The sequence below is a fragment of the Aquarana catesbeiana genome, linkage group LG06 (genome assembly GCF_042186555.1).
Source record: "Aquarana catesbeiana isolate 2022-GZ linkage group LG06, ASM4218655v1, whole genome shotgun sequence".
Classification (NCBI taxonomy): domain Eukaryota; kingdom Metazoa; phylum Chordata; class Amphibia; order Anura; family Ranidae; genus Aquarana; species Aquarana catesbeiana.
In genome coordinates, this window is record NC_133329.1 from 122,565,485 (window position 1) to 122,590,578 (window position 25,094).

Below are 25,094 nucleotides of genomic sequence, written 5' to 3' on the forward strand. Positions count from 1 at the left end.
AAAATCATTTTAAGCAAGCTAAAAATCCACAAGACACCCCTAGCCCTGCAGCAGTTTGGGGTCCTCACCTGGTGCAGAGACGGCGACCTGGAACGACGCTTAAAGCGTAAATACGCTGGAGGAGGCCCTGTTCCCTGTAAAGACATTGCCTGAGTACACCCACTCGCTTACACAGAAGGAAGCCACACTGAGGGAGGCCCTCCAATCACTGTGACATAGCAATGCTGTGACTCATCGGCTGTTTACAGGCTTTGCAGAGCTCACATTCCCACAGAGCAGAGCAACACTCCCCGTCTTCCCACGTGCTTACGGCTGCAAACTATAGTAATACATAAGGAAGTTCTTCAACCCCCTCCATTTATGAAAACTTGGCTTCAAATGAAGCATAATGAAAATACGTACACAGCTACAGTTCTGTGTGCAAAATGATTTAAAGTGGCAATAAAACACAAAAACAAAAAAATCATATATTGCAGCTTAAAGAGGAGTTCCGATCTCCTGTGAACAAATTAAAAGTCATCAGCTACAAAAAACTGTACAGTAGCTGCTGACTTTTTATAAACAGACACTCATCTGTCTCACAATCCAGCACTGCAATCACCCCAGCCATGTTCACCTCCCCATCTGCTGTCCCTGACGTTGGCATCTTAACTGCGGGCACCTGGTTGTGACAGATCTGGCCAATAACATGCCTCCTGTATTAGACTGCCTACACACTGGGTGGACGAGCAATAGAGACACCTTTGGACAACAGCATTGTCAGTCTGGGGGGAAGGGTGTGTTAAGCTGGGTATACATGCAGAGTTTTCTTCTTTCAACAAGTGAATTAAATGTTCAAAAAAAAATAAATAAATAAATAAAAAAAATAAAAAAAAACAAAAACAAAAACTCAGATCCCCACATCCATACAAAAGCTGTGGAAACAGGAACCTCTCCCACTGCACTGTTGTATTCTGACAGCGGGGACTCCATCCCCTGCCAGAATACACAGATCTGCGCTGCAGCCACTGGCTGCAAGCAGAAAATTGAATGCCGGTTTTCCAGTAGGAACGTTCAATGACAGAAGCCGGTTGTTAGATCGGCTTCTACTGAACAGAGAGGGGTAACACACATACTGAAATTTGTACTGCTTCTGCTGAACGGGCTGAATTTCGGTACATGTGTACTGGACTTTAGATACATTTAGCAGATTTAGATACACTAAAAATTAAAGCCAAACTTCAGCTAACATTTTTTTAAGCAGTTACAGCAAACAGCTTTTTTTTTCTTTTGGGATAAAGGTTTTATGTAGATAATTAAAAGCTGATCATTGTAAGCACCCCTGTTAGTGTTAAATGGTTTGTCTCAACCCTCCAACTGCTACATATGCAGGACAGCATGTTCTGTTGAAAAAAAAACAACAGACTAACTGACCAGATCACCAGGTGAAAATAAAAGAAAGCAAGCCTAAAAAAGAAAACAAATGCAGCCATCACATTTAAGAAATAGTAAATGTTTGCTGTTGGGTTAAATGCTGCTTTAACTGCTAGCCGCCTGCCCTCTGTCAAATGACGGAGGGATGGTGCGGCTCTCTTTCTGGGTGGACGTCATATGGGGGCGTGCACAGCGCAGCGATCACGGCCACGCCGTGTTACTAAGACACTGCGCGACCCTGATCTGTGTAAAGAGATCACAGCCGGTCACATGTAAAACACAGAAATGCCAGTAATCAATTTTCATCGCCTCACACTGACAGTGTGTGTCGAAAAGAGCCGCTTAGCAGAATCTCCTCCTGATCATCAATATCAATAATCCTCCCCGATTACAATAATGCGCCACCAGTGCCAGCAATCAGTGCCCATTAGTGATGACAGTCAGTGCTGCCCATCAGTGCTGCCCATCAGTGCCGCCTATCAGTGCAGGAGAAAAATTACTTATTTACAAAATTTACTGACAGAAACTAAGAAAATTTTTTTCTTAAAGTAAAAAAATAAAAAACCCAGCAGTGATTACATACCATCAAGAGAAAGCTATATTTGTGTGAAGAAAATGATAAAAAAATTCATATGGTTACAGTGTAGCATGGCCGCACAATTGTCATTCAAAATGCGATAGCGCTGAAAGCTAAAAAATGGCCTGGGCAGGAAGGGGGTGAAAGTGCCCTGTAGGCAAGTGGTTAATATAGAAGTTTATCCATGAGGAGTTTAGGGGTAGCTGTTTAAAGGAAAACTCCACTCTTGTAACAAAATGATGCAACATATACAATACTACACAAAGTATTCTTTTTTTTTAAATGGGTTTCAATATCCTAACATTGCAGTAAAAACCCAAAGGACAAAAAAAATGTAAATACTGCAGCTTACCAGTCCTTGGATGTGGCAGCTCTATTAGTTCTCTTTTTCCATCTTTTTTCCCCCCATTTATGTTAACCTGGCATTCCTGCCAGTGACACTGCCCTAGGGTGACAACACTCATTCACTGCACTGTATCTGTAATGGAGTTACAGGCGCACTGCATTTTTGACATAATCCACAGGTACTTTTATGTACTTAAAATGTTACTAAACCCAGCACCCTGCATTCACTATATCTGGTCTCCCACAGTACACAGAACATGGAAATGCAATTATTTTAGTAAATATAAACTGCTAAATACCTTTTCTCATCAGCAGTATATAGCAGTCTTGTGACTTCTGTCAGTGTCCAGCCAAGCACTGGTTAAAGGTTTGTAAGTGGAGTTTTCTGTCTAAGCTATGAGACTGCAAGACCTGACTCTCTGTCTGGACAGTGCTGATTAGCCCTATGCTGATCACATACACCCTTCCCAAAAAGAAAAGAAAAAAAAAAAAGCCCTCTCTAGCAATACATCCCGCATGTGCAGCCTGACTACATAGACTGTCATCAGGAAATTCTCAGGGGACAGTAGAAGGATCAGAGAAGACAGGATCAAACAGCCTTTTTTACACACAATGTGGAGGATTAACCCCTTAGGTTCCAGTAAGTATAACAAGCATGCTTTACTGCATATGCAGACAGACTTTACTGTTGTGCGTTTAATAACACTTAAGGCTACTTTCACACTGGGGCGTTGGCGGTAAAGCGCCACTATTTTAACAGCACTTTACCGGCGTTTTTGGCCGCTAGCGGGGTGCTTTTGACCCCCGCTAGCGGTCGAAAAAGGGTTAAAACTGCCCGCAAATCTGCGCTATTCTGGCGGCGCTGCCCATTGATGTAAATGGGCAGGGGCGATTTAGGAGCGGTGTATACACTGCAAAGATGCAGCTTTTTTTGGCGTCCTGCCAGCGCACTGCTCCAATGTGAAAGCACTCTGGCTTTCACACTGGAGTGAGAGGAGAGGCGCTGTAAAGCGCCTCAGTGTGAAAGCAGCCTTAGTGTCTTGCTGCCCGCATACTGCATATGTGCAGCGGCAAAGAGGGTGGCCTTTAATGTCAACAAGCTGCACATATGCCTCCATGAATGGCCAAGGTTTCTGTGCTGGAAGTGCGCTCCCAGCACTGAGACCGAGCTGTCAGGCAGCTCTTAGCCTCTAGTCAATATCCGGAAATGGAGGGATGAGCTCCCAATCATGTGACCACTGTGACAGCCAAACACAGTGGCCACCTAAATGGAAAGGCCACCCCGGGCATAAATACTAATTTAAAGGAATTACAACAACTTTATTTAGCCTGAAAAGAGAAGATGAATGCAGCCACCACATCTAAGGACTGGTAAGCAGCAGGTGTTTGGTGGGGTTCTGGAGATCCACGCAGTTTGTGTACAAAACGCCCCCAAAACTTCCTGTCTGAGGCTGGCTCACTACTATTCTACCAAAACTTAGTTTGACATATTTTGGGCACTGAGTGAAAATAGGATTTTTATAACTACTTACCTGTAAAATCCTTTTCTTGGAGTACATCACGGAACACAGAGGTCCCTCCCCTCTTCTTCTGGGGTATATGTATATTGCTTTGCTACAAAAACTGAGGTGCTCCCGGTATGGGAGGTGTTTTATAGGGAGGCAACTTCCTGGTGAGGGTGTGCCAGTGTCCATCACCTGAAGGTGGCCTATAATCCACATAGTAATTACTATATTGCTCTGTGTCCCATGATGTACTCCAAGAAAAGGATTTTACAGGTAAGCGGTTATAAAAACCCTATTTTTCTTTATTGTACATCACAGGATGCAGAGCACCATAGTAATTACTATGTGGGACGTCCCATAGTGAAGCTATTTGAGGGGAGGGACCCATAGGGCGCCAACAGACTTGAGGACCTATACTGCTACCTGCAGCACACTGCGCCCAAAGGCGATATCCTCATGCCCTTTTTTTACATACACTTGATAAAATCTGGTGAATGTATGGACTGCAGACCAAGTTGCGGCCTTGCAGATCTGAGCCATGAAGGCTTGGTGACACACTGCCCCAGAAGCACTAATTGCTCTAGTAGAGAGCGCTTTGACATGAAAAGGTGAAATCTTCCCTTTTAACCATTAGGCCTGAATTATAACTTGCCGAATCCACTTCGCAATAGTGGATTTCAACACTGCCTGTCCCATCCTAGGACCCTCTGGCAGCATAATAAAACATCAGTCTTTCAGACCAGAGCAGTCATCTTTAAATAGACCTTGACTACTCTTACTACATCAAGACAATGTAGTGAGTTCTCTACCCTAGACCCTGGTTTTGAAAAAAAAAAAAAAAAAAAAAACGAGGGTAAGACAATATCTTGGTTTAGGGGAAAACCTAAAACCACCTTAATAATTAAATATGGCTTCTTTACAGGAAAGAGTGGCCAACTCCGATACCCTTTTGCAGAGGGTATAGCAACCTAAAACACTATTTCCCTTGTCAAAAGGACCAAGGGAGTATGCTCTAACTGTTCAAAGGGCTGTTTTTGCAATACAGACAAAAAACTAAGTTCAAGCCCCAAGGGTGGTCTAACTGGCGGAATAAGCTGCATTACCCCTTGTATAAAAACCCCGGACCAAAGAATGCAAAGCAAGCGGTCTTTGAAATAAGAACAATAAAGCCGAGACTTGTCCCTTAATAGTACTCAAGGCCAGCTTCATTTGTACTTGTAGAAAAAAAAAACAAGAATTATACCCATGTTATATTTCCAACAGTGTCAACCCTTGGATTCACACCAGGAAACATAAGCCCTCCAGAGTCTATAATATATAACTCTGGAAGCCGGCTTCATTAATGAAGGTAGAAATTGCTGACCCAGAGAGACTACGTCTCTTCAGAATGTGGGCTTCAATAACCAAACCATCAAACTTAGTTTGCAAGGTAGGATGGAATATTGGCCTCTGTGAGAGTAGGTCCAGCCATAGTGGAAAGGACCATGGATCCTCCACTGCCATGTTTACGCTTTCTGCATACCAGGACCTTCTGGGCCATGCTGGGGCTACAATAATTACTGGCTTTCTTTCCAGCTTGATCCTGCAAAGAAGCCGTGGCAGCAACTGAATAGGGAATAAAGCCTTATGCCGTGTACACACGAGTGGACTTTCGACGGACTGAACTCCGAAGGACTTTGACGGACTTTCAATGGAGTTCCAACGCAACGGACTTGCCTACTACACACGATCACACCAAAGTCCGACTGATTCAAACGTGATGACGTATGACTGGACTAGAATCAGGAAGTTCATAGCTAATAGCTGCCCTTGCGTTATTGTTCGTCCGGACTAGCATACAGACGAACGGATCTGTCTCGCATGCGAGTGGATCCCTTGTCCTTGACATAAAGTTGACCAACTACATGTTGAACCTGGAGGCCAAAAGATCTACATCCTGGATCCCCCATCTTTGGCATATAGCCAGAAAGAATTTCTGGGTGAAGGGACCACTCCCCCGGGAACTGCTGGCGACTCACATAGTCTGTCTGCCAATTCTCTATTCCTGGAATGAAGACTGCCGATGGGCGGAAAAGGATGTTCCTTGCCCAAGCTAGAATATGGTCCACCACTCTCTGAGCTGCGTGACCCTTAGCACCCCCTTGGCGATTGATATAGGCCACAGCTGTGGCATTGTCAGAGTGGATCCTGACAGGAAAATCCCCTAACCTGAATGTTCCGGACTTCAGAGCCTTACGCGCGGCCCGAATCTCTAGGATGTTGATGGGCAAAGCTTTTTCAGTTCTGGACCACTGTCCCTAGACAGTTGTCTTTTTTCAGTACTGCTCCCCAACCTGAAAGGTTGGCATCTGTCCTTACCACTTTCCAGGTAACTGGTATGAAGATTTTTTCCTTCTGCAGATTCCTGGATACCGAGCACCAACTGAGGCTCTGAAACACCTCTGGGGACAGCCGCGTTGGCAAGTCTAAAGCTTGAATCGTTTTGTTCCAAGCAGAAAGGATACTGTTTTGAAACAGTCTCGAATTGAACTGGGCATAGGGAACCGCTTTGAATGAAGACACCATCTTTTCTAACAACCTCATGCAAAGGCGAATGGAGGCATCTCCTTTCGACCTGATCATCCGCACCAGCTCTCTTATGGAGTTGATCTTTGCATGAGGCAAGAACACCTTTTTCTGGGCTGTGTCTATGATCAGACCCAAGTACTCCAGTCTTTTTAGCGGTTTTAAGGAAGACTCCTCTAGTTTGAGAATTCAACCCAGATCAGGTATTTGGTTGTAATGCACATGCTTTGCTCCAAACAAGCCACTGACTGGTCTATTAGCAATAGATCGTCTAGGTACACCAAGACTGTTATGCCCTGTGCCCTTAACCTGGCTAGAGGTGGGGCTAGAACTTTTGTAAACACCTGGGGTGCAGTAGCTAGCCCAAAGGGCAAGGCTACAAACTGAAAATGCTGCTGTTCTACCTTGAACCGCAGAAACCCTTGGTGAGTGGGAAATATAGGGACATGCAGATATGCATCCCTGATGTCGATAGACGGCAAAAGTTCTCCTCCTTGTAGGATAGAAACCACTGACCCGATCGACTCCATGCAAAAGATTAGATTTTTTAGATCTAGAATGGGTCTGACATCTCCATTCGGTTTTGGTACCGTAAAGAGGTTTGAATAAAACCCCAAACCTTGCTCATCTGTGGGGATTTGTATGAACACCCCCTGAGCCAGTAATCGGTCTAGTGCTGTGTACTAGCACAAGCGCAAGGCAGGATGCCTGGTGCATAGAATCTTTCATGGCATCTATGGCAAAACATAATGCTTTTGGTAGTTCGGCCAAATCCCGGGCTTGTTGTGCAGGAACCTCCTTAAGGGCCTGTCTAAACTGGTCCTTTAGGGACAGACAAATGCCTATTTCAGCGACTGAAGGCTGAGTAATGGCACCTGTCAAGGAAAAAGAGGATTTTAACAGGAATTCCAACCTTTAAACTGTTCGTTTCTTAAAGCGGGGGTCCACCTACCTATCGTTTTTTTTTTTTTTTGAGTTAATTCACAAACTTTTCTTCTCAGCATTACATACTCACATATTGTGTGTAATATGTCCGCCTGTGTCAGATTTCGTCGGAAAGAATAACTTATATTATTCACTGCAGGCGGTTTCCATCTTCATTGTGGGCATTTGAAGCCCACAAGCATTTATTTCCTGGATGTGGTGAATGCTGTGCTCCCAGCATTCACCGCTCGTTCCTGCATATGCTCAGTGGCATCCTGGGAAGCCTGAGACTAGCTCCCAGGAGTCTGGGAGAGGCTAGAAACACGCCTACTCCCATGGGAGGAGAACCAGGAAGTGCAAAGAAGAATAGAAAAATAAAAGGTAATTACAGCGATTTAAATTTTTTTAAACGGCATGTCAGCATCTAGGCAAGGAAGAGAATACATACAGATATTGTTCAAAATTTGGGTGGAACCCAGCTTTAAGCATGTGTGCATTGTCTACTGGACAAGTTAGACTTTTTTTCACACTGGAAATCGCAGCGTCCACTGCTGGTACATTCCATTTTTTGGTGAATTTCTCCTCCATGGGATAGAGTGCTGTCTTTGGAGGAAGAAAATGCTTATCAAGGTGATCCCATTCAGCATAAATAAGTTTTTCTAGTAATGCATGGACAGGAAAGGCATGCAAAGGCCGTGAAGGTTTTAAGGAACCTAAAGAAGAAACAGAACTTTCAGCTGACTCCGTTAGGGGTAGCTTAAAAGTGGAACGAACCATCTCATTGTACCAGCAATTTCTCTGATGGCGAGGCTGAAAAAGGTTCATCCATCGTTGTCTCCTCCGCAGAGGAGTAATCAGTTTGTTTTTTCTCCTGATCACCTGAGAGTAACACCTCATCCTCTACCCACTGTCCCCTTGGTAAAAGGGTCTAAGGTGGGAGAAGGGGATCTAATATGCTTCCTATCCTCTTGGATGGGGGATGCGATTAAAGCCACTAATCTTCATTCTAGGCCCAGCAGGACAGAGGAAATTGCATCTTCAGTAACGTATACAGGGGCTGAGATGTGAGAAGCAGCTACACCACCAATTGGTTCATATGACTCACCCTGGCTTGCCACATCTGACATTTCAGGAGAGGATGACAGTGTGGAGGCACAACTGGAGTTCCCAGCGCCTGGGGGTGAAATTTTTGGTACCTTCTTTGTGGTGTCTTTTTTGGGAGCCATAGTGCTAAGCATAAAAGCAGAGGCACTATGTAAATGCATTACTTGCTGAGCAATAGTCTAGCATACAATGCCGCTAATAGAGTTCAGCTTTGTGCTGAGTAAAAAGTGTTTCCTTTTCTAGGAAAATGCCTGTATGCAGCGTTACCCCACTGCTCCTGTGTCCTGTGTGATCTGCAGCTGTATCTCCAGCTTTCACTGAGGAGAGTTGTATCTTTTTGTGTATGTGCTGCCAAAGCAAGCACCGTTTGTATCTGCAAACTGTGTCCCCAGCGCCTGCGCTGTGTGCCTCATGGACGCTATGTCCCGCACACGGCGCTGTGTTTAAGCCACACCCCCTCCGCACATCAACCCGCCCTCCCTTTTTCAATTTTGAAGTGGTTCCTGCGTGGGCGGCGTTCGATTCTTGCCAGTCGGCAGACCCAGTGCTAGGGGAGGGAGAGGTGTCCGGATCATCCATGTGACACAGAAAAAACGTGATAACATGATACACATACAAAATATATGGGAAGCCACTGCACACTGCCCGACCCCCACCTCCACCGAGGAGGGGGAGTACACTTGACGTACCTGCTAGCCCCTTCCCTTAGGGGGAAGAATACATTACTTCTTTCCTGATCGGAATCCCCTGACAAGCTGCATGAATGAGACCACACACCTGCTCTTAAGCATTCATAGAGCTGACCGAGAGGCAACATTAAAGGTATGTGCATTTACTTCCTCTAGTGGAGACTTTAAAGGCATGACATTTTACTCATGGAAGAAAAAAACATAGGTGGACTTTTTACAGTTCCTAGGCTTCTTCCCTTACCTTATCCTCGCCGCAGGATACTGCTGAAGTCAGACAGATCCAAACTTCACCCATCACGGCGGGCTGCGTTAGCAAACCTTCAAGGACCGGGTCCCTTTTTAATAGGGGTTCCACTACCTTGGACCTGTATTAGCACCCCGCCAGGAAAAGCTTTAGGTAATGTAGGCATGACCAAAAAGCCCTGGGTCCCATTGTCCAGCCCTGTAAGGAGAGGCGTTACAGGCAAAACCTCGTGCTTCGTATACGAGGCCTGGGTACCACCCAACATGGCCTCAGTGGCACTTTGGATGGATCTGGTCTATGGAGGCTGTTTAAATCCAGCAAGGATCCCTCCAGTGGAGCTCTTCAGAGCACATCTTTACTCGTGACCAACACCTTAGACACTGGTGAAAAAACTGAGGTGCTCCCAGTATGGGAGGGGTTATTTAGGGAGGCAACTTCCTTTTTAGGGTGTGCCAGTGTCCATCACCTGAAGGTGGCCTATAACCCACATAGTAATCACTATGGTGCTCTGTGTCCCGTGATGTACGATAAAGAAAAATATCTTTATTAGAATAATGTCTTTCTTAAGGAAAACTCCAGGCAAATATAAAGACACCATTTAATCCAGCTGATGTATAGATATGAAAAAAAAAAAAACACCAAAATTATTAGAAGTTTCATAAAACCTCAACCTGCTCTGATATCAGCCTCCTGTAATCCCCAGTACAGCAGCACCACAAGGGTCAGCAATCACAGCTCTATTGCTTTGCACAGTCACTGGATGCAGTTTAGGTCTTATGATTTCACTCTGACTGATATGCATGTGTGGCCGCTTTCTTACAGTATAGAAGCCACAGACAGCCACGAACAAGCATTTTCAGAAGACAGTCAGCAACAGCAGGATCTGCACAAGGTGGAAAAGAATGCTGTTGAGTTACTAAAGGAGTAGAGACGACGTAGCAAACAAATTTCCCTTAGCTTAGTGAATAAGGAACCAGTGTTGACTTCTGTCATCCAATCACATGCAAGCACAAATCCTGTTTTGTTCATTTCCCTTCGGTATTCAAAGTGAACACAGCTTCATTTAATCTACTAAACCAAGTGAACCATGAACAGTCTACTGTCTTAGCAGATGAAACCCAAGTATATTTTCCACTGCCCTCCATTGTCAGTCACAATGTGTATCGCCAAAAAACATACACGTGTATATAAATCTGCCTAATATTGGGAAGGTCCCCTTTTGCCAACAAAGCAGCCATGACCCATTGAAACATGGACTCAACTAGACCTCTGAAGGTATGTTTTTTCAAACACATTGTTTGGGATGATATATTCACTTGCTGCCTAATATATCCCACCAATATTTTATATATATATATTATATATATATATATATATATATATATATATATATATATATATATATATATATATATATATATATATATATATATATATCTTACACACACACACACACAAACACTATACAAAATAACCAGCATGGAAAGAAAGTGGAGCGTTACTTTAACTTACGTTCCTTTGGCTACTTCAAAACAGATTTTAGATCCCACGCTACAACCATAAAACCACTGAGGGTTTGGAAACATTTATATAAAAATTGGTACATTCCAAGCATGCCTAACTTTGGGGAATTTTAGAGTTTGGTAGATACATGAGAAACCACATAGCGAAATACTGCAAGTCACGTTTCCCTATGTTCTTCTGAGGAAATAAATAAATCTTAAAACTGAACAAGATTTTTGTCTCAACAAGACTCAAATGATTAAAATGGTAATAAGGAATATAAAGAATAATATGTTTGTGTATGAATGTGAGAGTTAAGAGACCTGTGTTTGTTAGCTCTTTGAATGCACGCACTGATGTAAAAGTACAATACATATGTAAATCGCTGAGTACATTGTCGGCACTACATAAATACCTGTAATAAATAAAATATAGAAAATACAACAAGGATCATATTTTTTGTTGCTCCTTTTTATCAATTCATTTTATATATTACATAGCTTTATATACAGAAAGAATATTGTACATTTATATACATAATATTGTACATTTACATCAGTCCCTGTCCTCAATGAGTTTACAATCTAATGTCCCTATTTCATATTCATACGTACATATACAGTGGGGAAAATAATTATGTGATCCCCTGTAGATTGTGCAAGTTTGCCCACTTAAAGCGGGATTCCGTCCCTGAAAAAAAAAAATTTAAAAGTCAGCAGCTACTAACACTGTAGCTGCTGACTTTAAATAAGTACTTACCTGTCCTGGGTGCCCGCGATGTCGGCCGGCCCGTCCCTCGGCTCTCGGGTCCCGGCACCGCCATCCTAAGCAAGGGAAACAGGCAGTGGAGCCTTGCGGCTTCACTGCCAGTTTCCTGCGGCGCGGCGCTCTGTGAATGGCCCCGTGGTGTTCTGGGAACACACACAGGGCAGAACACGCCGCGGAATAGGAAGAGGCAGATTAGGAAGACTGCCTAGCAACAAGGGTTTAGGTAAGTTTAAATTTTTTTTTTTTTCAAATGTTTTTTTTTAATTTTTTCTAGGATTTTTGGTGAAATTTTTTTTTCAGGGTGGTCCTCCACTTTAAAAGAACTGAAGGGTCTATAATTGTTATAATAGGTGTATTTTAAATGATAGACACAGAATTTCAACAAAAAATCCAGAAAACACACGATACAAATATAATGAATTGAGTTGCAGTTCAGTGAGTAAAATAAGTATTTTATCCCCTTGCAAAACATGACTTAGTACTTGGTGGAGAAACCCTTGTTGCCAAGCACAGAGGCGTTTCTTGTAGTTGGTTACCAGGGTTTGCACACATCTCCGGAGGGATTTTGGTTCACTTTTCTTTACAGATCTTCTCCAAATCCTTAAGGTTTTTTGGCTGTCTCTTGGCAACTCAAAGTTTCAGCTCCCTCCATAAATTTTCTATAGGATTAAAGTAGGAGTCCATGCAAAAACTAAAATCCCTGCATCGATAGACACCAGGGATCTAACACTAACCTCTCTATCCATGCTACAGCACCTGTCTAATGGCATCCATATATCCAGGATATAAGGATGCTATTAGACATGTGCTAGAGGCATCACCGGACACAGGCCACCAACAAGAGTGCCAAGAACCCCTCTGGTTGGTACAGGAGTGCCATCTGGATATAGTGTTTGCCTTTTGGTCTGCTATTTGCCGAGTCCATCCAACCATCACGGGACCAAGTTACATCAAGGACCCAGGAAACATCTTCCACTGCGGCCAGTGCAAGCAGTGTGGAAGTTCCCCTACTGGTGTGATTACACCTTCTGCTCATTTGACTCATGATGCATAAGGCCTCATGTACACTGCTGCTGCTAAATGGACGTTTAAGAGCAGTTGAGCGTTTTTTTTCAGCTGCCCCTGAACTCTCCTCTATGTTATCTTATCAGTACATGTACACAGGGTCATTTATAGTAGTTTCTAGACAGTTGAGTTTAGAGGCCTTTTTTAGAAAGCAAAAAAATGAGTTCAGACGCTAAGTTTAGAGGCATTTCAAGCGCCAAACGCTTCTAAATGCAGCTAAACGCAGTAACTCACGTTTTGTTTACAAGTGTATATATTCACCAGCACACCATGGATCGGCAATTTTCGTCCAAAAAGTTCTAATGAAAAAGATCACATCACAAAGGAAGGTGCAACGTTTCGGAGCCGCTCAGGACCCCTTCGTCGGGCATGTGATAAAGTGCAACAGTGTCAAAAGCAGAATATAAATACAATAGACACCAATCAAAACATGTGAAAGATTTTAAAAAGTTCACACCCCCTCCCTGTGACGTCAATATGACGTCAGAATCCCGCCAGAAAGTGTTAAAAAACTAATAGGTATTAAAGTAACTTAAGGTAGGCAGGGGCACTAAAACCTAAAAATAGCGGAATGCAGATTGCATATCCGGCGGTGGTGTGAGAGCACTAGATCAGGTACACTAACCAGATGTGTCCGATCGGAGCACAACGCCACTAGGACCCAGCGGTTCTATTGTCAGTCAGCAGCCCTGCCCGCCAATCACGGCGTGCCACGTATGCCGTGCAAGCGCACGTGCCCATGACAACAGGAAGACGGGGGGGGGCTAACTGTGGGGCCACTGTTGTCACGGAAACCAGTGACGTACGGCCGGCACCACATCAGGCAACCAAAGAGTGAGAAGAAAGTGTGAGTGTGTAGGAGTGAGGCTGGGGAAAAGCGAGCAAGGTGAGAGAAGAGTGAAACAAGAGTGGAGCAGGGATGAGAGAGCAAGTAGTAATGAGGAGATAAACAGAGCAAATAAGAGGAATGATGAGGAAAAAATGAAAATAAAGGAATGGCAAGAAGAGAGGAAAGAGGGGAGAGAAATGCAGGCAGAAACAGAGGGAAAAGAAAAAGACGAGAAGGAAAAAAAAAAAAAAAAAAAAAAAAATCGAAAGGGGGGGGGGGGGGGGGGTGTCAAAAGTTTTGTTTACAGGCAGAAAAATTTTCATTCTTGTCTAAACGCGGCATGTAAATGCGGCAAAATGGACATTTTAAACGTGGGTTACTATCGGTCAAGTTAAATCGTTCAGGAGAGGTTGTAAAAACGTCTCGTGTACATTAAGCCTTATTGAGACCACTCGCCTTTTCAAAATTGGTGGTGGATTCTGTCACTCATACGATTTCTGCTGTTGATATTGGGATTCAATCTCCCCCTCTTCCCTGAATACCTCAAAGAACATTTTTACATATGGATGCACTGGACATTTTATCTTTTATATATTTTTTATTTTTATTTTGTTTGATTTAAAAAGGAGAAGTATGGGCATCTGTCCCCCCCCCCCCCCCCCCATTATACTTAGCTAGATGGATGCAGCATCAGTCCAATGCTGCATCTGTCCCCCCGGTGTCTGCACTGAAAACCAAGCCATTGAACACCACCAATGGCTCGGTTCTCTCGGCTCCCTGAGGAGAGAGCTGCTGGCTGTCAATCAGCAGCTCTCCTGCTCTGCTTCTCCACGCTCACTGGAGCACTGATCTGTGGAGGGGCGGGGAGCGGCCGTCTCAGAAGCTCACTGAGAGGCTGAGACAGTCATCAGTCCAGGCACCTAGCAGATCCAGACTTCCAGAGTTGGGATGACGTAGTGCCTGGAAATACCTGTGCGAATTTAGCATAGAGCGGACTCTAGACCGCTCTCTGTTGAAACCGGGTCACAGGAGTGCAAAGCTAATTGCACTCCTGTGACCCATAGGAGAAGCCCAGCCAAACGAGCTCAGACTGGACTTCTCATATAAGATATCATGTGTCATTGCATGTTTGACACTGAGACACAATCACATAAGGCGTTTTTTCAGTGTTTAGTTTACTTTTCAGATTGCACTGGAGCCATACAGGTTTGTTCATCTATTAGCGCTGCACATAGAGAGGTTAGTGTTAGATCCCTAATGTCTATAGATACTGGGATTTTAGTTTTTGCATGGACTTCCACGTTAAGGTTTGGAGACTGGCTAGGCCACTCCATGACCTTAATATACTTCCTCTTGAGTTACACCTTTGTTGCCTTGGTGGTATGTTTTGGGTCATTGTCACGTCCTCCAAACACATCGAGTTAATGCCAAAGGGCTACATTTTGGTCTGATCTGAGAACAGCACTTTCTCCCAATCCTTCTCTGAATCATTTAGATGTTCATTGGCAGACTTCAGATGGGCCTGTACGTGTGCTTTTGGAGGAGGGGGACCTTGCGGGCGTTGCAGGATTTCAATCCATGGTGGCTTACTATGTTATCAATGGTTTGTTTGGTGATTGTGGTCCCAACTGCCTTGAGATGATTCACAATCTCTTCCTGTGTACTTCTGGGCTGATCCCTCACTTTTCTCATGATCATCCTTACTCCAGGAGGCGAAATCATGCATGGAGCTCCAGACCGAGGGCAGTTTATAGTTATTTTGTATTGTTTTAATGTGTGAATAATCCCTCCAACAGTTGTCTCCTTCTCACAAAGCTTCTTGCTGATGGTCTTATAGCCCATTCCAATCTTGTCTCTGATATCCTTTGACAGCTCTTTGGTTTTGCCCACAATGGTGAGTTTGAATTTAAGATAGAGATTCTGTGTACAGGTGTCTTTTATACACATAACAAGTTGTCGTTAGAAGCACCTTCTTAAACTTAACAGGACTAATCTGTGTACCACATGAGCACATAGTGTAGTCAGTCTGTGGGAGCCAAAATTATTATTGGTTGGTAGAAGATCAAATACTTATTTTATTCCCTGAACTGCAACTCAATTTGGTGGATATTGCGTCTCTATCATTTAATATACACCTATGATAAAAATTATAGGCCCTTCATTTCTTTGTTAGTGGGCAGACGTACAAACTCTGCTGGGGATCAAATAATTATTTTCCCCACTGTACTAGGGCCAATTTAATCAGGAACCAATTAACCTGCCAACAAGTCTTTGTAGTGTGGGAGGAAACCAGAGAAACCCCACACAAGTTCAGGGAGAACATGCAAACTCTATGCAGGCAGTGTTGAGGCTGGGTCCACTCACATATTCGTGGATCCTTGTATTAAAAAAAAAAAAAAACATATACCGACACATAACAATTTTTATGCTAATCCATTTCTTGGAATGCATTAAAAGACAAAGGAGTCAGGTAATCTGAGCATATAGGGTCAAACTGCTGCCTTCATGAGGAATTAGAAAACAGGTAAAACCCCTCACTTCCATCATGCTTCAGTTATGTAGAAAGGCAGTTCACAGTAAGTAGAAAAATCCTGTTTTTCTTCCCATTCATTACCCCTTTTTCCTGCCGCCACCACCACATGCCATACCTCGGTGGCAGCTACACAGCCACCCCCGATCACTTCCATACAACCCCTTAAGCACTGGCCCCTCCACGCCGCGGTTTCCTGGGCTCTACATGTCCATCAGTAGACCCAGGACAGGCATGGTGGGTGGTGCACGGGTAGAGAGGAGAATAATCAGAGCAGATCCTATTGCTGATCTCCCTTTTCCCTGAAAGTCCAGTGTAAAACATCAATTCCGGGGGTCACATTCCCCAGCCAGTATGGCCAGGGAAGAAGCTAAAGGAGAGTGATCTGCACCTCCATCAGCTTCATTGGAAGACAAGTAAAACAACAGGCATCTTTTAGACCTTTAGACTTTTTGTCCCCAATGTGATAAAAAGTTGAAGTATAGGGGGTTGTTGCAGATTTATACTTACCTAGGCGGATGCAGCATTGGTCCAATGCTGCATCTGTTCCCCGCCGGCTCTAACACTGAGAACCAAGCGATCTAACACAGCAGATCACTCAGTTCTCAAAACTTACAGCTTCCTGAGAAGAGAGCGGTGACTGTCAGTCACCGCTCTCTACTCTATTCCCTCCTTGCTCACTGGAGCATTGGGCTGTGGAGGGGATGGGAGCGGACGCTGAGAGACTGAGCTGGGTCCCGGTCCAGGCATGTAGATGGATCCCGACCCCAGTGTCGCGATCTTGCCCAAGCCTGGATGGCTGTGACGTCTGCGGAAAATGGGTTACAGGAGTGCAAAACAAGCTGCACTCCTGTGATCCACAAGAGAAGTATAGCCAAACAAGCTTTGGCTGTACTTCTCTTTTTAGGGAAAAAAAAAAAAAAAGTTAAAAATATATAAATAAAAGGCTACACCCAAGCACTTAACACCCTACCCTCGTCCAGATAGCTGCATTAAGAGCCCAGGACAGCAACATATTGATGAAGTCATGACTGAAGAAAAATAATCTTGAAGGACAAAATGGCTAGAAAAAACAAAACTTTTCGCCACAGAAAAAAAAAAAAAAATCTTCTATTCTCTTTTCAGGTCCCCCGCCAGAACTCTTGGCTCCTCCTCTTCAGGCAGTGTACCGAATAGCAAGCTGCTTGTTGTGGGGCACATGCTCGCTCCTGAGCCCCGCTCTATGCGTCCATAGGATTCATAGAGCTATGGCTCTGCCCCGCCCTCATGCTCTCCTCATTGGCTCACTGGCTGTGATTGACAGTAGCAGGAGCCAATGAAGAATGAGAGACCCAGGGGAAGCTCAGCTCTTGTGCACATCAGTGGATCGAGCGGGAGTTCAGAGTATTGGGGGGGAAAGGGGGGAATGCTGCACACAGAAGGCTTTTCACCTTTATACATAGAATGCATGAAGGTAAAAAACCTTGAGCCTTTAAAACTTTAAGCTCCTACACAAAGGAAAAATTTAAAGCTGGATTACTGCATATGCATAAAATAAATGCACAAAGTACACCACCATTCTAGTAAAAATACACATGACTATGAGAATATTGCTTATCTTGTTTTAACTGTGTTCACAGATGCAATTAATCTATAAACACGTTGACATAAAGATTCAAAATGTCTGACACACTGTTCACTTACTTGCTGAACACAGAACATAATAAATGCAGAATGACAAAGTAATATTATTGCTGGCTGTGCTCTATAGAAATGGATAATATTAAAAGCTCATAATACTAGTTTCAAATAAAATTCTTTTTGTGCTGAAGTTTTGGAAACTTAAGATTAAGGGAAAAGGGGCTTGAGGACCCCAATACTGTGCAATTGGCCGATATAAGAAGAGATATTCAACTTATTTAGGAAGAGGAATTCTGACAGCTTTGGAGGAAACACTGTGACATACTTCTCATCTGACTCATTGCTGGACTTTGCCAATAATTATAAGCTTGCTGCAGCAAAAGAGGCATAGAAGGGAAAATACTGGAATATAGTGAAAAGATTTCATGTGGAAATACAGATGATTTCATACAAAAAAGATTTTAGGGGGGGGGTCCAGACAAATGCACTAAATTACACAATATAAACACATCAGTGAAAGCACAGTTTAGTAAAAAGAACTTTGCTTAAATGTAACTATAATTATTCTGTTACACTTTATATCGTTTTGCAAAATGTGGTTTATGATTCAAAAATTGATAAGCTAAAGCAATATACTGTCTAAACGGTTTAAATGCCAGACATTTTTCCTGTTCAGAAACATTAGTGATAAACACATCCTACATTATTTAGTCTGACAGAAGCAGCACTATTCAGGAGTATCTGATATCATGTCCTCACATTCAGCTGGCTCATTGGACTATGAATTAGCATAACCCAGTGTTAAAGTCCTCTCTGTGCTCTCTCCCTACAGTTTTTAAAGCATGGCACAGGTTAGGAAGGCAGCTCTGTGCAATGCCTTAGAAACCTACACTGGTGACATTTCCAGCATCCGCACAATCCAGTTACTACATCTTTGTCTATGCTTTGCCAAAAAAGGCATTATATGATGGTTTCCTAAATGGTGTGTGTGAAAGAGTGGTTCACTTTGCTGTCAAAGTCAGTCAGCCAATCAGGAGAGAGATGGGAAGGGGCCAGGCCATGGCTCTGTGTCTAAATAGACACAGGAAGCGGTGACTCGGCTCGGGTGCCCCCATGGCAAGCTGCTTGCTGTGGGGGCACTCGACAGGAGAGAAGAACCAGGAGCACAGAAGAGGGACCCGAGAAGAGGAGGATCTGGGCTGCTCTGTGCAAATCCACTACACAGGGCAGGTAAAAAAAACGAGACTTTACAATCACTTTAAGAAATTGTCTGTAGAAGGTCCACATTTTTGGAGTTGTACACTGAAGAGAAAATGATATGTATGAAGTAATGCATGACTATTACATCACTCAGTAGTGAAAGGAAAGGTAATAAGACTAGATACTTACATTATTGTTGGACTGGCAAGGTATTCGTACCTTGCAGTTACAAGGAAAGAGGTCTGCAGAGTGAGTCACTGTGGCTCCATTAACACTTACAAAGCCAACAGTATTTTTATAATCTGGAAGGAATGTGTGAGGAAGATACTTGCGGTATTGAACCCCAACAGTTACAAGGATTGAGGTCTCATGAATGAGCCACAATGGACTCTAACTAATAACATGCATACCAACTTCAGATTTGTTTTTTGGTGACCCAAAGGGATCTGGCAATTACAGAGTGACAGATCCCTCTGTTCTGAATAATCAGATCAAGCAAATTAAAAGTTTTATTTAAACTATCTAAAAAGGCATGAGACAAATATTACACTTCAGGAATACAACATAAAATCTTGCCATCAGCTCTGGGATAGTTTTTAAAGACAAACTCTAGGAAGTAGACAAAATCTACCCTTGCAGTGCCCCACACACACACTGCAAGGATTAAATGCTTGTTTAGTCTAAGGGTGCAAGGATAAGGTGTAGTTTATTGGCTGCCTCAGGCTTCCGCCATTCACGCAACCAGTCCAGTTGCTGCTGCCTCTCTAATGCTTTGGGCCCTGGTCGCAAGCTTGCCCCCTTGTGTGTAAAGCTGGGTTTACAGCCCTACACCGGATGTGTTGACACTGGAAAACTGCCCACCAGCCAGAGATGAGAGCTGAAGAGAACAGTGCTGGAGCGTGGGATAGAGTAATACACCTTACCTTATCCCTGCATCCTTACTAAATCTAATCATACACTAATCAAAATCCATCTGGTTCCGCAGGGACTGGCAAAATTCCATGGACAACAAAGATTTTGCTTCCTGTTTCTTGTGAAGCTCTTTGGCTGCTAAGCACAAAAATAACCTGTAACTGAACATCACGTATCCTTTTTTATAGAAATCTTCTGTTTTTGCAATCTCTTTGGATATTTAAGCTTACTTTTGCTTATGGTATACGATGCTTTGTGCAGATCATGCACTCAGGGACATACTACATAACATTTGTGGAACGGGTACAGTTTGGGCATGCATAGGCTGGATGGATGCTGCCTGAAAACACTATGGTGTCCTTTTATGAAAGTGAGGTAAAATACCTTACTTTTCAGTTCTCAGGCATTCTCAGAGGAGATCGCTCTCCTCTGACTGCCTGTTTATGAAAGTGTGTAGATCGCTTCTCATGTTGAGTTGAGGAGCGATCTACAAACGCCGGGAACTCCTGAGAATGGCTCCTCTCACTATAATCTCGCGTGATGTAGCGGGATTACAGTATGAGGAACCATAAAATACAAAAGTTTAACACAAATCAGCACACATTATTCCCCAACATATTAATAAAATAATAAAGTTAAATTCCCCCTACACAATATACATTAACCTAATTATAAAAAAAACATTGTTTTTATCAATATTTAAAGATCATACATGTCCCTATTTAAATGTGAATGGTGTATAGTAAATGAATGTAACGCACATATGTAATGCAGCTATACACCATTCATATAAATGCAAAATACATTTATAATCATTAAAAAAATAAATTTAATAAAGTATACAAGTATAAATATTAATAAATTAAAATAAAATATATTTCATAATTGATAAACATAAAAATTGATAAACTGGTGCAATGCGAGAACACTGTGAATCCACTGCGGGTTCCCGCATCGCACCGACTCGCATGTCAGTTCACACTGCCATATGCGAATCGCTGGGGAGTGTCAATACATTGTTAACGACACCCCCAGTTCAGCTTGCATATCGCACTGCGAACTGACAGTCCGGACATGAATCGGATCGCATATTTGTGAACATGTGAACACATTCTGGTCCAAACAGAAAAAAGGGTCCTGTGCGTGTTTGCACCGAATGCGGTGCGATATCAGCCATAGTATCTGTACAGCTGATATCGCACTGCACAGACATCGCATGTAATGTGAATGGCAGTGTGCAGCGAATAACATGCGATGCCTGTGCGATGTCCGGCATCGCACAAGTGTGAACTGGGCCTAAAAGTTAACAACACCCCCAAATCAGTTCGCATATCGCAGTGCTATCTGCAAACTCGGACAGTAATCGAATCGCATGGGTGTGAACACCCATGCGGTCCGATTCTGCTGTGGACCAAAAAAAGGGTCCTGTAAGAGTTTGGTCCGAGGGCAATGCAAATTTAGCAATACTATCTGTATGGCTGAAATCGCATCGCACAGAGATCGGATGTGATTTTGCACTGCAGTGCGGTGCGAATCACATCCGAGCTCGGACACCGCTGCAGTGGGAACTGGCCCTAAATCATATTGCATTTGCACCAAAATGGTACAGGACCCTTTATTTGGTCCGCACTGGAATCAACATAGTTCGCACTGCGATCTGTGAAATGATCTGGGGGTGTCATTAACTTTACATTGACACCCGCAGTGGTGCGCAGATGTCAATGTAGGTGTGATGTGAAAACCCACACAGGAATCATGCTGGTTCACGCATCGCACAAGTGTGAACCCAGCCAGAGACGTGAACATCTAAAAAAAAAAAAAAATATAATATATTATATATATATATATACACATACACACACACACACTATAAATTCCTATCCTGCTGGTTTTGGGGTGTGTAATGGTGGGGAAGGTGTGCTTTGACTGTTTGGTGAAAGAAAGAAGTCAAAAGACTTCTTGCTTTCTCCAGAATATCAGCCAGTTTCAGGCTTCTCTACTCTGATTCTCCACTTCTGAAATGGTGAATCAGAAAGTGAGAATTCTGCCACAGATCGCCAGTGAGGTGCTGAGATCGCACCTTCATAAACTGGCCGTTTCTGTGAAGTCAGTTACAGATTCTCACTGTGCTGAGATAATCAGCGGAGAACATGTTCTCCGCTGATTATCTCAGTTTCATAAACTGGTAATGAGCTGAGATCAGCGGTGAGACTCGGGATCGCCGCTGATCTCAGTTTCATAAAAGGACACCTATATAAAAGTGTCTGACATGTACAGATACTACTCATTTCATTGATATAATTTTCCATGTGGTTTGGTACAATTGTTTATATGTAAATAGACAATGCTATGCCTTGAATTTACATATCAAGTAAGCCAGTTATAGACTTGCTATACAACGATTGGTGACAGCAGAAATGTATTACCAATACCAGAACAGCCATGATACATTCTGCTACATTTGTGGCAAGCACACATTTTAGCCTCAAAGACTCATCATGACTGAATTTCTTAAAAAGGGAACTACACTGCATCTGAGCACCACAAACTAAAAATGCTATTGCATTCATTTTCAATATTGAACGTCACCCATCCATCCATCTCCATGCTTTATTTTGCTGAGAAAACACTTTGAAAACATCCCCCTAGCATTTGTAGCCATCTTAAGTGAGGGCGGATGGTTCATGTAGCAAATACTTCCTGGAATTCATCTTCCCTTAGCTGAGGCATGCAGGCAGGAGGGTGTGCTTAGCTGAGAAAGCCCTTCCTCCCCTCCTGAAGACTCCTATAATGTATGAAATAGTTTGCCTAGGCCTGAAAACCAGGAAGTAACTGAGGAAATGTAAAAAAATAAAGTTTAACACAAGTAAATGAAATAGTGGTTTTGGGGGGTGTGGTTGAGCTCACGTTCGAAGCAAGCGTGCTCCTTCATCAGGTATATGCCTGCACTCAGAGTGGCGCCGCTCTCTCTCACACTGTTAGCAGCACACCTGTTACACACAAGTTGCTATTTTCACAGACTTTCAGTGGACTTTTGTTTGAATTATGAGTTTGCCCTTTTAAGTATTGTTTTAGGCAAGAGAGTTGCTTTAAAGTGGATGTAAACCCGAAATTTTCATTTTTTTTTTTTTTTTTTTTTTTTTTTTAATGGTCATAATGTAGAGTATAAGATTTCCTATCATTTGAGCCCAGTCTTGCCACAAAGAGTTAATCCATCTCTGAGCAATCCTCTTTTATTGTACAGTGAGATAAAAATCTTGACAGAAAAAACTTTGTCAAATCCTCCCCCTTGCTGTGATTGACAGGTGATTTACATCTCGTGCACTAGTCTAAGACATGCATTATTTTTTAATTCCCTCCCCCACTCCTTTCTTCTGCTGCTCTGCCAGGATTGGCTGTTCCACACCTCAGCATGATTTGGCATGCTGAGGTCATGTGGTTACTTTCCTGTCTTTTCACTGGATGTTAGAGATCATAGCAGAAGTTCAGTGTAAGAAATACACAGGAGAAAATGCATATTGACAAGGGGAGTGTAGAGGTGGGCGGGGAGTCTACTGACATCACGACTCCACCCACCGAGCTCCAGACAACAGACCCACCCACAGAATCTGCAGTTTTTCGGGTCTCATAACAGACAGAGGGGAGACATTTGACAGGTAAAGATACATGCAGGAGGCATGTATATCCTTATAGATAACCCCTATGGCAGTAGTTTAGAAAGGATGACATTGGGTTTACATCCACTTTAAATTAAAAAGTAATGGCCAATCCAAAAGAGTTTGGTTCCAGGCCAGATAAGGGCAGCACGCAAACCATTTGTGGATCTGACAGATATTTGTGTCTCCGCTTCACTAAAAAATTAAGACTGATGAAAAATGTTGCTGAACAAGGAAGATGAAGGTTTTTCTTATTTGAGACGGATGTTTTCAAGAATACAGTGCCTTGCAAAAGTATTCATCCCCCTTGGCATTTTTCGTGTTTTGTTCCCTCTCAACCTGGAATTAACATGGATTGTTGGAGGATTTGCATCATTTAATTTACAGAACCTGCCCACAACTTTGATTTTTTTTTTTTTTTTTTTGTGAAGCAAACAAATAGGACAAAATAACAGAAAAATTTGATGTGCATAACTATTCACCCCCCTAAAGTCAATACTCTGTAGAGCCACCTTTTGCGGCTATCACAGCTGTAAGTCACTTTGGATAAGTCTCTATGAGCTTGCCACATCTTACCACTGGGATTTCTGCACAGATGTCAATGTAAATCGCAGCCCAAAATCACAAAGAGTAGTACAGAGACTATCAGGACGGTGCCATTGATGGCAATTGCTGCTGATTTGACATGTCAAATCGCATGTCAAAGCACTTCAGTGTGAACCAGGGCTCAAGGTGAGATTTCAACCCCAACAAGCACCTATTCCCCCACTATTACAAAACCAACCAGGATATATATATATAGGACATCATTCTTTGCAATTTTCCATTCATGAGTGACACCAGCTTTGTAAACACCACTGAATGGCAATGAAGCTGCAAACTCGGATGTTGCTTGGAGGTCTTGAGACACTAGACCAGAGATCTCTAAACTACAGCCCTCCAGCTGTTGCGGAACTTCATGTCCCATGAGGCATTATAAAACTCTGACATTCAGACATGACTAGGCATGATGGGAATTGTAGTTTCAGAACAACTGGTAGGCCATAGTTTGGAGACCCCTGCACTAGACGCTTCAATATGCCAATATTCACCCAAAGCACAAACATGTTTAAAGTAGATATAAATTAAATAGTCATAAGCAGAAGAAAAATATTTGCACAAAATGTACTTTACCAACCAGTTTTCTGAATATATTAATGAGCTAGTAAGGAAAACAGTTATAAGATAACAAAGCACTGCACCATTTATACTGCAGTATTAGTCCCTTGGAGAGAGTTATTCAGAGAATATAAACTTTCTTTCAGAACACTGATAAATCTGCATGTTATGCCCCAGAGGTAACAAGATAATGAGACAATAAAATACTATTGCCAGGCATTCCCTCTAAAGACTACACAAATCAAACCAAGTACTGACATGGCTCATAACCAAAGTAGTCACACTATATTTAAAGCTCAATAGTATCTGGTTCTTAAGACAGTACAACACTGCTGGTTACCATGCTGTATCTCCAGTCCTATAGAAAGGCTGATTAGCAGGTGAAAGAATTTTCTCTTAGGCCCCCTTTTTACATGGGTGCCTCTGTGGAGCCGAACCTGCTTGCTCAGTGGAGGATCGCTCCGCTGATCCCCACTGAGCAGGCGGA

General features: G+C 43.0%; 1 protein-coding gene across 2 annotated transcripts in view; it reads right to left on the bottom strand.

Moving 5' to 3' along the window:
* Window positions 1-25,094, bottom strand: part of MAFK (MAF bZIP transcription factor K) — a 57,335-nt gene that overhangs the window by 10,188 nt on the left and 22,053 nt on the right. The window contains exon 1 of one of the 2 annotated variants that reach the window (XM_073636746.1): window positions 69-357. The exons of the other annotated variant lie outside the window; for it this stretch is intronic. The gene's annotated coding sequence lies outside the window, so the exon portion shown is untranslated. Of the gene's footprint in view, window positions 1-68; window positions 358-25,094 lie in introns of those variants that run through there. 2 annotated transcript variants of the gene reach the window in all.